General features: G+C 41.4%; 1 protein-coding gene across 5 annotated transcripts in view; it reads left to right on the top strand.

Moving 5' to 3' along the window:
• Positions 1–313: 313 nt before the first annotated feature.
• SLC38A1 (solute carrier family 38 member 1) overlaps positions 314–17,025 on the top strand; it is a 133,610-nt gene continuing 116,898 nt past the window's right edge. For 3 of the 5 annotated variants that reach the window (XM_074403181.1, XM_074403180.1, XM_074403179.1), the window contains exon 1: positions 315–939. The gene's annotated coding sequence lies outside the window, so the exon portion shown is untranslated. Of the gene's footprint in view, positions 940–17,025 lie in introns of all 5 variants that reach the window. The other 2 variants (XM_039461659.2, XM_003941468.4) reach the window with 2 other exon arrangements.

Below are 17,025 nucleotides of genomic sequence, written 5' to 3'. Positions count from 1 at the left end.
TCAGGCAGCTCCCCTTCCCACAATGCAACTCCCTCGCTCCTTCGGCCCCGGCGGGGCTCTGGAGTACGCAAAACGCAGGCCCCAGCCGAACGCACAGCCCTCCTGTCCCCCGCCAGGGTCCCTTTAGCAGCCGTACCCCCATCCCTAAGGGCTCGAATTTTCCAGCTGCCGCCGCAGCTGGATTCCGAACACGCCGCCGGGCTCTAGGAGGGCGAGGGCAGGTGCCAGGCGGCGCGCAGCCTCCTCTCCCAGTGCCACCTTCCGTGCGCCGGGCACACGCGCGCCCCGCAACCCCTCCCTCACCCTTTCCCCGATGCTCAGTCTCCGCCAGTCGCGGTCGCTGCATCGTCAGGGAGCGGCGAGAGGGAGGCAGCAAGGCGCGGCCGCCAGCAGTGACACCATGTGACGGGCACGGCTCAGTGACACGAAGCTTTGGTTAAAGAGCGGGCGCACAGGAGGGGAGGAGACGGCGCGCGGGACGGGGAGGAATGGCCTGACTGTCCCTGTTCAACCATCACAAGCCATGGTTGCGGAAGGGCGACGTGCCCCCCAGTAGAATGACTCCGATTCCTGACCCTCAGTGCCCGTGCTTGTCGCTGTAAGTGCGGGGCCGGAGAGTAGAGTGTGAGTGGGGGTTGCTGGTGAGGGGAGATTCTGATGCAATCCGCCCCGAAAGGAGGAGGAGAGCCGGGCAAGCGCGGACTGGAGCAGCCACGCCACTCCGCCTGAAGGTCGCCAGGAGCCTCCGCCCTTCACCTTCCTCGGAAATCCGCCAGGCCATGCCAAGCTCCCTGCCCAGGCTTCACTGACAGGGGCCACCTTTTCCCGGCCGCCCGCCGCAGCCAGACCTTGACACAAAGGACATCAAACTGCTGAGGGTGAAAATCCCGAAAGGGATTTTCACAACGACTTTCGCCACCTTTCCCCTTATTTCCGGAGGTAAGGTGGTTTTCAGTTCCTGGGGAGGGCTGGGCGAGCGGCAGGGGGATGTTTAGATGTGGGAGAAAGCGGTAACGTAGAAACCATCCCTGCGGGCGTGAAAGCAGAGAAAGCACGGCTGTGCCCGAAGCGTTTAGATGTTGCTTTTAGGAGAAGAAAAGTCCAGGTCCCCTGTGTTTCCCGAACGCACGCGGTAGCGCGAGGAAGCGCCAGAGCCAGCGAGTTCACCTTTGCGTGGGCTGTGGCTTACTTTTTGGTTTGTTTTCCTGTGGCTTTGGTCTGTTTCCCCGTGGTTGTGGCAGCGTGTGGGACTAAATCTGGTTCAATTTTTACAAGGGCCAGGAACGACGCAGGTCTGTAGCGAGAGCGCAGCTTACTCGAGGACGCGACCGTGTTCTAGGAGTATTTGAATCCCTAACCTTCGGGGGAAATTTCCTGTGTCCGCAAGGCCCAGAGGAGAGTGTGTGATGTCCCAGGGGTGCTGCGAGCACGTTTGCCATCCCTCCTGGTGCCCTTCCCCTCTGTAACGCGGGGAAATAGGAGGGCGCGGGGAGAAATTACTAAGGGATGCTTGCAGTGACTCACCGTCCTTTCCTGCCCTGAAGAGGTTTTTTTCTAAAATGCAGAGCGTGGCAGGGGATAGTGGTAGTGTTGTTTTTTTTTTTTTTCCACCCCCCCCCCCCCAGAGCCGGAGTCTGCTGGAGCCAGCGAACAAAAGGCCACCTCTTGCGCGGGCTTGGTCTCAGACTGTGCTCGCTTCTAGTCCCACCTCCCCCCAACCCCCGGCACCTAGCTAGCGTTCCTAAACATTGCCACAGAGGCCTTTAAACGCGTGGGTAGGTGTTGGGAGGAGAGCGCACCTTCGCCCTTGTTCGAGCTCCTCGCTCCCTAAATTATCTACCGCCCGGCGCAAGGGGCTCCTCAGCACCCACTGGGACCCTGCAGGTTACCGGGCTGCCTGGGCACGGATTCCCTGCCAAATCGCTCGCCGGTGGTTTGTGCTGAACTGTAGTCAGAAAAGGCACAAGTGCATATGGCAGCAAAAGGAATTTCGCGGTATCCGCGTCACGCCGTTCCCAGTGCCTTTCACAGGCTGCTTTGGTCTGGGGAAGGTGGTGCTACAATTGAGAGTCCTTTGTCTTGCTCTGCGGCGCGGACCCGGGTTTTAACAACCCTCTTTCTCCGTTAGAAACCTAACTGCCGCCAGGATCACGTACTTTCTCAGAGGAATCCACGGTAATGTGTGTAGTAAAAGTGAAAAAAGATGCCTCTGCTAGAAAACGGTATTCATTTGCGTTTGGCAGGGGTTTTGACATCTCTGCAGTGGGTTTTTACATTTTTTAATATAAAGGGGAGAAGGAAAATAAATTTATGGTTTGCAGAATGCACGGCCCAGCGAGGGTGTAATTTGTCACCTTGATAAAAGAAACTGTGCAGCAACTCGTGCTTTTTCTGACGTCAGAAGGACAACGGAAATAAAACCTGAGCTCGGTGCATGGCTGGCCTCGTTGTCAAACATCTCATGCCCGTTTGGTACTCCCGAAATCTTGCAAAACAGTCAATTCCGGGGTACTGATCTGGCATAGACCCCGTGGATTTTGGTTCGACCCCAGCCTCAAAATAGCCTTCTCCTTAGAGTCACTTGAGTTCTCAGTATGTCGTAAGCAATTGGAGACCAGCCTAGTTTGGTTTGAGGTCTTAATCTTGGGGTTTATTTGCTTTTTAAAAAAATGTAGCCAATAAACATTTTCTACAGAGGGTTTACCGTATAACTGGCAGCAACTAACAAGATTTGTTTCGCCTTCTGTGAAGCTTCCGTTCTCGGGAAGAAACAGACTATATAAATGTAGGCATATAAATTTCAGGTATTCTTAGTGCAATGAAGAAATAAAACCGGATCATGTGATGGGGTAGGATGCCTGAAATAGAGTGACTCACCAGGAGGGCCAGTGTGAGGGGATAACATTTGTCCTGAGACCCGAATGGTGAAAAGGGATCAAGTATTTCCATAACTGAGGGAAGAAGCCCAGCAGAAGGAACAGGAAGAAGGAAAAACAAGTACTTACTGCACTCTTTGACTCTAATATAATTGAGCTGATGCGATGAATAGATTTTAAAGATGTTTTGGATTCTTTAAAACTATATATATGTTGTTTACATTTTTTTTTTTTTTTTTTTTTTACGATGCTCCATGAATTAAGGCCATTTAATGAAAGGAGCACCATGCTTAGGAGGTCTGAAATCTGGCCGTTGCTACTATTTTCTTTACTCTGGGTGATGCCTGAGGACAAAAACCGACTTTACTCATTGTTCCCCTAATCCAGCCCATAGTAGCTGCTTAATAAATACTTGTTGGATTGAGAACTTGGTCAAGCCATCTTGTTTATCTCTTTGTGCTATTATTGACCATCCCTTCCTTTCTATATCTCATCTGTTCCCTTCTCCTAAGTTTGAAATACTAGTCTTTTTCTTCTCTGCTTCTCCTTTTCTTACTACCTTCCCCACTTTGAGCAGTGACCAGGCCCTTGCAAATACCCCTCACACTTGTCCTCTTGTCTTCATTTCTGCTGCCCAAGTTCAAGTCCCTGTCACCTGACCTAGATTTGCAGACATAGGAAACAGATATAGAGGTGCCTTGAACAATCTAGGGGCAGTGGGGGTGGACAATGGAGAAAGATACAAGCACAACACATGGTTAACAGTGAAACAGCCAGTTACTGAGGTGGACCTACATCCCTGTTGGTCTCCTTCACACCAAGTTGTGCTCCCCTAATTCAATCTCCATTCTTTCATGAGATTTATATTTCTAAAATTCAGTCACATTTTGTTAAAGGATCTTGCTTCTAAAAACCTCTGTGGGTTTCCATTGCATACAAGGTCTAAATTCCTTGGCCATACACTTGGGAACCTTCGCAATCTGCCTCTTCACCTCTTTCCAACTTTTTCTCTTGACATGTTCTTTCTCACAGTTCACCCTATTTCCTCCTTATCACTTTTTTGCTTCAACATCTGTATGGATTGGATTCCAGTTGAGAATGCCTACTGGAATCCTGTATACTTGTGATGGCCTATACCTGATGCCACTTTGCCACCTCTTTGGAGAAGTGTTCACTTATCACCTCATTGGCATTTTCATAAGGATTTGTTTATCCTTCACATCTTGCATTGTTGTTACTCCAGATGATGGAAGGTGGTGAATAAGGACTTAGGCTCTGAGTCAAATGTAAGTATCAGGCCTCAACTTACTCACCCAGAAACCTTGGGTAAGGTGTTTGGCATCTCTAAGCCTCAGTTTTTTTCATTTGTTAAATGAGACCGATGATGGTGGTGGTAGTGTTGGTGGTACCCATTTTATTGAGTTATGGTAAGGATTTAGTTAAGATAATGGATGTGAAGTATTTGGTACAGTGTTAGCATTCCGTATATATTAAGACTCATCTATCAGAGGAGGGAGAGAAAGTTGATCAGTAAAATTCCCTTTACCTCTGAAATTCTATGACTATGTAATCTTTTAAAAATACTTTTCTGAAAATAATGTCTTAATGGAAACTACCTGAATCCTTTTAGTCTCTGGGAAAATATACATCTATGAAAGGTGGTGAGGAGGTGGGGGAAGTATGTATGCAGAAGTACTTTGAAAAATCTGTGACAGACTTCAGAAAAAGACATCTTGTATGCAGAGGCTGAGTAATATAATGCATTGTGGAGACTCAGAAAGGGGAAGTTGGAGGGAGGATGCAAGATAAAAAGCTGCATATTGGGTACAATGTTTACTACTCGGGTGAGAAGTGCACTAAAATCTCAGATTTCATCACTTTCAATTCATCCATATAACCCCAAATCACTGACACCCCAAAAGCTATTGAAATAAAAAAAAATTTAAGTAAAATTAAAAGATTAGCTTCAATAACCTGAAAAAAGACACTGACCCTAAATTTAAAATAAAATTGTAAATTTAAAAATATTGTACTTATTTCTGAAAATTGATCCCATTTGTTTTCTAGTGAAAACCTGTGTGTTAGGGTTACTTACTAATAGTAGAAGAGTTCCCCTGACCATGTTACCTTCCCAATCACTGAATACACTACTATTAGTAAGTAACTGTTTCAAGTGAGGTTACAATGTGCCTTTGCCAATAACTTGCTGGGTACCCTTGAACAACTCATTTTACATTTTTATGCCTCATTTTGTCATCTGTCCAATGCTAATAATAGCATCAGAGCTGCCTACCTCTCTGAGTTGTGAAGATACAATGAGAGCAAAGTTGAGAAAGTCCTTGAACGAGTTTAAAAAAACTATTCAAGCTGATAGTCATCTGGTGTTAAGCTCACCGCTAGTCTGCAGAGTCAGGTGATGGTTTCAGATTATAAGTGAGTCTCAGACAAGAGTTCACATTAGACTCATCTAGGGTCTTTTAAATGCTATCAATGCCAAGACGTCATCTCCTGAAATTCAAATTTAGTTGGCCTGGGAGGGAGCCCAGATATGGGAGCTTGAAAAAAATCAGGGGTGATTTTGGTATGTAGTGGTTTAGATTTAAAGCAAGGAAAACAAAACTAAATCGGAAATTAAATGAGGACTTCCATATGTTGCTTGACAAAGTCTTAGTATTGTGAAATTATGAGGCTGACTGACATTTCCCCTGATTTTACTAAACTAACCATTTGTTGACATCATGGAACCACAGCCTCAGGTTACAGTTTATAACCTGGATTTTCCCAGGCATAGAAAGAAGCCTGTTCAGTGATACAGCTAGAGCCACATGAAGATTTAATGTGTGGATCTCAGTTTCCATCTCTTAGGAGTGACAAAGGTTGGAAAAGAAAGAGACAATGGAAAGGAAAAAGAAAGGGATAGGCTGTGGACAAAGGTATAGAAGAAAGAAGCTCTGAGCAGGAGACAGGCAAGACAGAGCACAGAGAAAATGTTGTTTGATTTATTAAACTGGTTTTCTTTAGGTTGCAAAATGGTGGCTGGAGGGCCAAATTAAGCCTGTGGGCATATTTTATATGACTTACACTTTCTTTTAATATTATTTGAAATTAGCTGCCAACTCTTAAATATCAGAACTTCACCTGAAATTTTAATTTCTGGCATTTATTGGGAAAAAAAAATCAAAAGACCTGGCTCATTCCTCACACTACATGGAGGGAAATAGATGGGACTTGAGTTCTCTAGTTCCTTATGCCCAGTCTGCTTTGTCCATTTATCTTGCCTACCTGAGCACTGGCTGCTTTTGTTTTAACTTTTATTCTAAATCTGGGGATCTTAACACTGGCTGCACGTAAGAATGTTCTCCTCTGGAGAGCATTTAAAATACCGATGCTTGGATCCTGTCCTATACGAATTAAGTTAGAGACTGTTGTGTGTTTAGTGTCCCCTTATCGGTTTTGTTTTTTTTTTAAAGCTCCCCAGTTGGTTCCAATGTCCTGTCAGAACTGAGGACTATTGGCCTACTAAGCAACTATTCCAGAGATTTGTCTACAAGTCTGCCTTCTTATCTTTGGAAGTGATACATTAAGAAATAGTGTATAGTATCATAATTCAGAGGACGTTAGAATTGGGAGAGATCTTTGAGGGAGCAGCCATTAATCCAATCTTATTTTAAGGAGAAGAGACAGAGAGGAGAAAGGAAAGAAGAAAAAAATTGTTCTGGGACTATAATCATCATCTAGTATTGAATTATATAGTGTCTTTTATTACATTTTCTCTATTCCAATAAAAGTCTATTTTTAAGGTTTCTTTTGATAAATGATCCTCTTTACATGCACCACTTCGTCATGCTTTAAAGTTCTCATTATTCCTGTTTTTCCTTGAGTATTTTGTTAGGAGTCACATTTAGCTAGGGCTTAAAAACAAATACACAAAACTGTATCCATTGCTTTTTAGTATAATAGCAATCCTTGATCAGAAATATCCTTAGTACAGAAAACATGTATATGCAAAGAAAGGAATTTTTCTCAAGGGCTGAAATATTCCAGGCTGTTTCCAACTACATGAATTTTTAGTAATTATTTAAATCCATTAATTTTCAATTGAAAAATATTTTTAATTTTGTTCATATTCACACTACTCACATCCTCTCATTTTTGTAATTAATTAAAATTCAATTCTTTTGGTGTCTTTTTAAAAAATGTAATATACAGTCTGTCCTCCTATATCCAGTTACAGGTTGACTTCATTAACATTAGAGTTTATTGCTTTTTTTATCTTAAATAAATTGGAGTAGTTTCAAAATTTCTGAAATATAGATCAGTTAGTGACCAACAGCATAACTGGTCATGTTGGTTACAGACGTTTTAAAGATCATATGGGAACCTGAAGACAAGAGGAATTATGGAGCTCTTGTAAGAGCAGGTGTTGGGATCCTGTTAAGATAGGATGCAGTGGGCAATTTGTCCAAGGAAGTTGGTGGCTCATCTCCATGCCCCATGAAGAGAGGGTTCATACACATCCCCTGTGAGCTTCCTATAACACAGGGCTTCTTGCGTTTCACACTATTGACATTTGGGGCCAGATAACTTTTAGTTGTAGATGGCTGTCCTGTGCCCTGTATGATGTTCAGCAGCCTTTCTCTGGCCTTTCCCTTCTAGATGTCTGCAGCAACCCCTCACTTATTGTAACCAAAATGTCTCCAGGCATTGCTAAGTACCACCTGGGGGCAGGAGGAGGGACATAATTGTCTCCAGTTGAGAGCTACTTCTTTAATACAACTCTTTCTCTGGGCTTTTAGAAATCATACCAAGAATTCTTAAACATTCAAGGCATGGTGGCTGGGACAGTAATGATAAATAGCTTCCATTTACATAGTACTTTACAATATTAAATGTATTTTTACATAAATCCGACATGCCCAGATCAAATGTAAAGGAAATTAGGTGGTAAACTTAATGAAAACAATGAGGTAGGTCTATCCACATTGCTTCATGTTCCCATTTTTGTTTTGTTTTCCATGGGAAGATGGTGTTTGTGATGCTCATAGAATATATTGTCTGCAGCAGGTGATCATAGCTTTCTTTTTAAATTTAGTCCTCATTTTCATTGTCAACACATGTTTACTGTCACCATGTACTAGACCTTCGAGGTGTATGGTCCTTGTCCCAAGGAACTGAAATTGTAAATAAAAAGATTACTAAAATATTGGAGCCTTTGCTATAAGCCAGTGAGTAATCTACACAAAACTGCTGAAAGAATTCATCACAGGTAAACAGTCAAGCATGAGTTGCTCATTGGAAAAGGGCATCACAGAAGAGTTGGCTTGAATTTTTTTAAAAAGCAAGCAATCTGGGCTTTGAAAGAAAGGTCATACTTCAGTTAGCATAGGCTTCATAGGAAGGTGGAGAGAGTGTGTCCAGGACCAGGGAAATGGCGTAAACAAAGCAGAAAACTGCGTAGGAGTAGACCCATGGCAGGAATGGAACGTTCAGAAGGAATGCAGTGGGAGCATAAATTAAAGAGAAAGCTATCTGAGGTCCTAGTGATTAGACCTCATCCTGCAGACATTAAGAACAGTTATAATTGGCAAGGCAGAAAGAGAAATGTCCAAGACTCATATTTTCAGGAAGAATCTGCTCCTATAGGTGGGAGAGGGCAAGAGGCAGGAGGTGGCATGGAGGAGAGTGACTGTGGCAAAGTTCAGGCTGTGAAACTAAGGAACAAGGGGAACGGAAGGGACTTTGTGAAGGAATGTTGGCAGGACTTGGCAACTGATTAGATATGAGGTTGTATGAAAGTGATACCCAAGTTTCAAGTCTGAGTGACAAGGAGAATGTACCTTATCTTTAACAGAAATAGAATGCTGGCATGTGAGGTCAGGTGATGTGTTCTGCTTTAGGCATGTGAAGTTTAAGGTAATGACAACCATCCTCATGGAGCAGTCCAGAAGGCAGTGGGAGTCTGAAACGAATTTATGGAAATGTTTCTGAGAAGAAAAGAACCTGAGAGATCACCTCTCCCTCACGACCTCTCATTTTACAGATGAAGAGACATGTGACATGTTAAGTGGCATGAAGTTGTATTTATGAGGGAGATCCTATTTCGTAATGCAAAGGAATTCTAGTTTTATAAAATGAAAAAGACTGAGAAGAAAGATCTGAAAGATACCTTTGTGTAATGAAACTTGACACTACAGGCTTGAAGCTCTAAAAAGGAAAGAATTTGACATGTGTGGAGGAGGAATAGTGGAGGCCCAAAGAGCTACTTCTAAACAGAAAGTTGGGAGGAGGGATCTGGAAGAGGAGACCAAGAAGCAGCTCTTGGGATGATGCAGTGTGGAGTTTTTTGGGAGAGGTCAGAAAACAGGAACAATGGTCATAGTAACTTATAAGACACAGACACTGTTCTAAGTTCTGCACATAGACCAAGTCATGGAATATTTATGATGATATCAGATGGGTATTGCTTTAAATCCATTTTACAGGAGAGCAAACTGAGGCAAAGAGTGGTTAATTTTTTCGCCTGGGGCTACACAGCTCCTAAGTGGTGGAGCCAGAATTTACTAATCAGGCAGGAGTAAGTAGCTTTGAGACTGCTGGCAGTAAAGAGAGCGGTGTGGTGATAGTTCAAGTTTCTATACAGAGTTATGTTTCAGATAAAGAGCTCTGAGAATGAGCTGACGTCAAGAAGTTAGGGAAGGTAGAGAGAGAAAGTAGAGATACAAGGTCCTAGCAGAGGAGCCGGGACATTAAGCACAGGTTAAATCATTAACCTTGGGCAAGAAAACAGAAAAAATCACTTATTTGTCTGAGACTGCTTACTAGCTTCCCAGGTTTTTCACTACCAAAGGCCATTTTTATTATTCCCCACCTTCCAAGAGCCACAGATTTTCAAAGATTTTGATGATCAGTTTTAAGCTTTTATTTTAATTACAGTATAATTTATATCCAATGCAATGTCCAGATATTAAGTATACTGCTTAATGAGTTTTGAGTATTGACTTTAATATATTAATTCATTTCCTATTATTATTACTCAAAGGTATAGAAAATTGCCAATCAAAATTCAGGATTATCATCAAGTTAATACAGTCTCGCTTAAAGTATGGATACTTGACCTTTTAGTTAACCTGTTTAGCCTGTTTGAGGCCTTTTGAAATACAGAACCATATTAGTTCATAGATCCATATCACTATCCCCTATGAACCCTAAGAATCCAAGAACCCCAAGTGGGTAAACAGACACAATCAGTTATAGGACTAGCTGGTCTGGAATTACAGGACCATTGTTGACCTTAGGCCAAACACTTTCTTTCTCTGCTTTAAAAATTGTTTTTAAGGTGTGCAACATGATGTTCTGGTATTCATATGCATGATAACATGGTTAGTAGAGTCAAGAAAATTAATATATCCATCATCTCACATGGTTGCTTCTTTTTTTGTGGCAAGAGCATCTAAAATCCACTCTTTTAGCAAAAATCCCAAATATACAACACAATATTACAGGTTGAGCATCACTAATCCAAAAATTCAAGACCCTGGCTGGGCACGGTGGCTCATGCCTGTAATCCCAGCACTTTGGGAGTCTGAGGCAGGTGGATCATCTGAGGTTAGGAGCTCAAGACCAGCCTGGCCAACATGGTGAAACCTGTCTCTACTAAAAATACAAAAATTAGCTGGGCATGGTGGTGTGTGCCTGTAATTCCAGCTACTCAGGAGGTCAAAGCAGGAGAATCTCTTGAACCTGGGAGGCAGAAGTTGCAGTGAGTGGAGATCTCATCACTGCACTCCAGTCTGGGTGACAGAGCGAGACTCCATCTCAATAAATAAATAAATAAATACATTTTTTTAAAGTCTAAAACCCACAATGCTCCAAAACTTAAAACTTTTTGAGCACTGACATGATGCCACAAGTAGAACATTTTACACCTAACGTCCTGTGATAGGTCACAGTCAAACTGCAGTGAAAACTTTGTCTTATGGACAAAATTATGAAAAATATTATGTAAAATTACCTTAAGGGTATATTTGTAAGGTGTATATAAAACAAATGATTTTCAAGTTTGGACTTGGGTCTCATACCCAAGATATAATATGTATGCAAATATTCCAAAATCCAAAATATCCAAAATCTGAACTACTTCTGTCAGAGGCAAGTGAACCAGAGCAACTCCATCTTAAATAGGAGCTGGGTAAAATGAGGCTGAGATGTACTGGGCTGGATTCCCAGACGGTTAAGGAATTCTAAATCACAGAATGAGATAGGAGGTCAGTACAAAATACAGGTCATAAAGACCTTGCTGATAAAACAGGTTGCAGTAAAGAAGCTGGCTAAAACCCACCAAAACCAAGATGGTGATGAGAATGACCTCTGGTCGTCCTCACTGCTACACTCCCACCAGCTCCATGACAGCTTACAAATGCCCTGGCAACATTAGGAAGTTACCCTATATGGTCTAGAAATGAGACACATGAATAACACACTCCTTGTTTAGCATATCATAGGAAAATAGCCATTATGAGCAACCAGCAGCTCTAAGGCTGCTCTGACTATGAAGTAGCCATTCTTTTATTTTTTTACTTTCTTAATAAACTTGCTTTCACTTTATGGGCTCACCCTGAATTCTTTCTTGTGCAAGATCTAAGAACCCTCTTCGGGGTCTGGATCGGGACCCTTTTCCTGTAACATCTTTTTGGCAGCCACAAAGGGGCTATAGTGCAGAAACCCCCAGTAAGTTTTGGGGTCCTGTAACATCTTTCTGGCGAACATGGAAGGGACCATAGTGGGGAAGCCCCGCACCCAAAAGTTAACTTTGGGCAAGTGGGTCCTTTAACAACACCTTTCTGGCAACCACTGAAGCAACTATAGTGAGGAAACCCCCAACCCAAAAGCTAACTTTGGGTAAGTGGTAGGGGCTGGTAACATTTTTCTGGCAAATCCCGGAGGTACAATACTGAAGAAGCCCTACAACCCAAAGGTAATAGAGTGTAGTACTGATCAGCTGACTTTGGGTAAGTGGGAGCGGCAGGGGGTACCTGGGTAATGAATGGGATTGGGTTAGAGGCCCAATTTAAGAGAATTAGAATCTCTCCTAAAAGAGAGAAGGGTTAAAGCCTCCTCTCAGTAAAAGACAAGGACACTTGACCAATTTTGGTTTAGATGCCCAACTTAGGAGGCTTAGAAATCCTGCTAAGATTTAGGGGGTTAGAAGTCCCTCTCAGTAGAGTCCTTCTTGGCTAAGAATGGGCTTGGTATTACAGCATGATAACTGCTATTCTCTTTGGAGTAATCTGCCTTCCAGTCCCTGCTGATGGCTATGGGTGACAGGATTAGGCATGTTCAAAATCGTGGGACATGGAGAGCTTTTTCTTAACTGAAAGGGGAAACTTGAGAGCTGATGGGACTGCTGCAAAAATCTCTTCTCGACTGACAAGCAGCTACCTGAACTTTTCAGTGGCTGCATGGGTGGGTCTTTTTCTGGCCTCCCTGAGCATTTCACCTTCTCCACCCTGCCACAAGCAACATTTTTCTCTCTCTCCTTTCCATTTCTTATCTTTTCTATTACTCAGGGTGACCATCTTACCCAGAGACCACATGTTGAAACTCTTGGTTAGAGGTTGGGTTAACAATGATGGGGGCAAGTTTGAGCCTTGCCAGTTTGATACTGGGTGTTAAGCAGAGTGGCTAATATCTATGTTTTGTCACACATATTTTGCTCTGGCCAGAATGGAAAAAGATAAATTTCCTTTGTGTTGCGGCTTGGCCCTCAGGGATGTGATGCAGCCAGCCAGGTCTCAGGGAGGGGGAACCCAGAAGCCTGGCAAGCTGGCAATAGGATGAGAATTTCTTACCAGTCAGACTTCTGGTCTCTCTCTCTCTCTCTCTCTCTGTGGGTGTGGGTGTGGGTGCATGCAAACTTGATGAGGTTTCCTTCTGGTCAGTCACCTTGGGAGCTTGACCTTGTAACCATGTGGCAGTACTTTCCCTTGGTCTCTGCCATCACAATTGATGCCCAGGTTCAAGGTTCAATTCCTGGTTTAGAGGGATGATTCTTTATCTTCTGTCTGTCTATGTATTTATATGTATTATGTGTGTGTAAAATAAAAGAACTGACAAAACAGTTCTACATGCAAAGTGTGTAAGAAAAGTGAAATGTGTTTTTGGTGAAAGATTATAAGAAGGTATGGGAATATGGATTTTTCTTGCCCAAATTAAAGGGTTAAATGATTGTTTTAAGTAAGATAGACTAATGCTGAAGGTTAAGAAGGTTATGGAAAGTTTGTAAAAAATTAATCTTGTAAAAAAAGATTGTATATGTGGACATGGGTGAAAATTAAAGGGGTATTATTCAGTTTTTCCATAAGTTAAATATTGGAATAAAAGCACAACTGTTTTTCTTAGAGCAAAAACCTGCTTATGATCTGCTTTTTAACAAAAATTTGTAAAGGGTTATAAAAGGTTTATGAAAATCTTACCTTATGATCAAACTGATTAAGATTAAATGCATTTATCTAGAAGGTTTCATTAAGAATTGGGTTTGACTGGCCAGTCATGATGGCTTATGCCTGTAATTCCAGAATTTTGGGAGGCCGAGGCAGGCAGATCATGAGGTCAAGAGATTGAGACTATCCTGGCCAACGTGGTTGAAACCCTGTCTCTACTGAAAATACAGGAATTAGCTGGGTGTGGTAGTATATACCTGTAGTCCTAGCTACTAGGGAGGCTGAGGCAGGAAAATCATTTGAACCCCAGAGGTGGAGGTTGCAGTGAGCTGAGATCACACCACTGCACTCCAGCCTGGTGATAGAGGGAGACTCTGGGGAGGGATAACATTAGGAGAAATACCTAATGTAGATGACGAGGGGATGGATGCAGCAAACTACCATGGCATGTGTATACCTATGTAACAAACCTGCATGATCTGCACATGTACCCCAGAACTTAAAGTATAATTAAAGAAAAAGAAATTATTTCAGCATTGAAAAAAACAGAATTGGGTTTGACATCAATAATGCACTAATGCAACAGTGACATTTGGTTTATTTGCTATAAAAGTTATACAGGAAGCATTATCAAATATAAAATGGTGTTTGGTTTTCTTTGGGCTATATTTGTATAAATATTTTATTGGTATGTGTTCCAAAATATGGGAAACTTCTGTAATTCTGATATGACTTAGTGTATATTATTAATAATTATAATTGTTAAATAAAATCATTGTGTGCCACAGAGGTAACCCAAATTTTCTTGTCAATTGTGGCTTTAATAGTGGCTGTTTTAAAAGATTTTGCTATCCACAGACAATTATTGTCTTGTTTTAATACTCTTTAAAAGGTGGTTTTATAATCAGTCATAGGACTTTGACAGAGGTTCTTAAATGCAAGTTTCTGATACCTTTGGAAATTGTGATATTAGAATAGAAGAAAATACTTTCAGAACTCTCATAGAGGGCTGAAATGTTCATGAATATCAAGTAGAACAGGAGTTAACTAAATTAACTGAAACAATAGAATACTAAAGTAATATTTTGACTTTGCTTAAAATGTTGCTGACCCTTTGTTTTGTTTTTCAGAGTCAAGGAAACTTTTCTTTTGAGCTATTTACAGCTATTTTTGAGCTATTTGTATTTATATGCAAAAGTATACTCCTGAACAAAATTTGGAGCATGTTTGTTTCTCTCTACCTGATTTTTCCAGAATCTGGAAACTATCTGTGAGTATTCTTAATTTATAGCAATATAGTTATTTGCATAAGTGCAATAAGAATCTGTTTTCTTTTGCAACAGGACACACCTGGAGATACTGGTTATTTTACCAAGCTTTGACTGGAATGACATGCTTTCCTTTAAGGAATCAAACTTGACTTATAAAGCCAATAAAAGCCCTTTGGGGAATTGGCCTCATACTTGCCTACAGAGTACCTATATGGGGTTTCTAACCTGTGGTAACAATGTTACTTTCTAACAAGTCCAGGAGTCCCAAGTTATCTTGGGACCTCAAAAGGAGAGAAATTTACCCAATTCACAGGTATTTGAGGGTTCAAACCCATTGCAAGGCTTGGCTCTAAAAAAGTCTTATCTGAGATTCCTTCTATGGAGCAGAGTTCCATCAAAGCCCAATTACAAAAGGCTTATGTGAAAAATAATTATTCTTGCTGCACTTTATACAAAAAATCAGGCCAAGTATAATAAAGCAAATCAGTGTTACTATGATTTGTCTTTAGTTAAAAATGGGAAACTGGAGAGAGAAACTATGTTTCAAGAACTATGGTACACTTGTTATTAAATTCTAGTCTCATCAGTTGTTTTTAAGTTTGTTTTTGCAATTTAGGCTAATCTTGCTTATTCCTGTGAACCAACCAGTGATCTCTAGCTGCTGCTCAGAAGGAACAAGAGGGATGGATAATGTAAAAATCTAGATCAATATTCTAATTCTGGACATACTGGAATCATCTAGCAACCCCATATCGCTTGGTTCCAACAGTTGCTGAGTTCAGGGAAAGGCTTATAATTTAGTTTACTTGATAATTTTACTTATTTTGCTTTACACTCGTGGAATATATTACTATTGTACTCTGTATAGGAATAAGGATAAGCTTACTCAATGTTTTCTTGAATTGAACACTTATTAATCTTCCAAACATCACTTTTTGTCAGAACTTATCATGAATGTCCTTCTCCATACTGATGCTTTCTGAATGAGCTCTTCTCTACCCTGAATACAAGAGATCTCATAATTAGGTAGGAATATCATTGCCCCTATTAAGTCTGAGGAAGTTACAGAAGATAGATCTTTGTCCCTCTGCAACCCTTAGGATTAAGGGTTCTCTTATAGAAGGGAGTGGGGTATGTCAGAGCCATGTGAATGAGAGCAACTCCATCTTAAATAGGAGCTGGGTAAAATGAGGCTGAGGCCCACTGAGCTGCATTTCCAGACGGTTAAAGCATTCGAAGTCATAGAATGAATTAGGAGGTTAGCACAAAGTGCAGGTCATCATGAAGACCTTACTGAAAACAGGTTGCAGTAAAGAAGCTGGCTATAACCCACCAAAACCAAGATGGTAATGAGAGTGACCTCTAGTCATCCTCACTGCTACACTCCCACAAGTGCCATGACAGTTTACAAATGCCATGGCAATGTTAGGAAGTTATCCTATATGGTCTAAAAAGGGTAGGCATGAATAATCCACTCTTTATTTGGCATGTCATCAAGAAATAACCATAAAAATGGTCAACCAGCAGCCCTCAGGGCTGCTCTGTTTATGGAGTAGCCATTCTTTTATTCTTTTACTGTCTTAATAAACTTGCTTTTGCTTTGCACTGTGGGCTTGCCCTGACTTCTTTTTTGAATGAGATCCAAGAGCCTTCTTTTGGGATCTGGATCATACCCCTTTCTTATAACACTTTTGGTCCCAAGCATTTTTGATAAGGAACACTCAAACTGTATTAACTACAATCCTCATGTTGTACCCCTAGACTTGTTCATCCCACATACCTGTAACTTTATATCCCTTCACTTACATCTCCACATTTCCTCCCCAAACTCTTTGTAAAACTGTTTTATCTATGTCTGGGTATTAGACTTCTTTTTTAAAAAGATACCATGTATACATGAGATCATGCAGTATTTTTCTTTCTATCTCTGGCTTATTTTACTTACCACAATGTCCTCTGGATTCATCCATGTTGTAGCAAATGAGAGGATCCCTTTCTTTTTTAAGGTTGAATAATACTCTATTTTATATGTGCCTGTGTTTCTTTATCCATTCACATCAATGGGCACATAGGTTGTTTTCATATCTTGGCTATTGTGAATAATGCTGCAATGAACATGGAAGTATACATGTCTTTATGAGATGCTGATTTCATTTTCTTTGGGTGTATATCCAGAAGTGGGATTACTGGGTCATATGAACAAGTAAAGTTCTACTTTTAATTCTGTTAGGAACCTTCATACTGTTTTCTACAATGGCTGCACCAATCTACCTTCTCTCCAACAGTGTACAAAGATTCCCTTTTCTCCATACCCTTGCCAACACTTGATATCTCTTTTGATAATTGCTGTCCTAAGAGCTGTGAGGTGATAGCTCATTGTGGTATTGATTTGCATTTCCCTGATGGTTAATAATGTTGAGCACCTCTTTCACATACTTC

The sequence above is a fragment of the Saimiri boliviensis genome, chromosome 7 (genome assembly GCF_048565385.1).
Source record: "Saimiri boliviensis isolate mSaiBol1 chromosome 7, mSaiBol1.pri, whole genome shotgun sequence".
Lineage (NCBI taxonomy): Eukaryota > Metazoa > Chordata > Mammalia > Primates > Cebidae > Saimiri > Saimiri boliviensis.
Note: the sequence above shows the minus strand (reverse complement) of the source record. Positions and strands in the feature narration are given on the sequence as shown.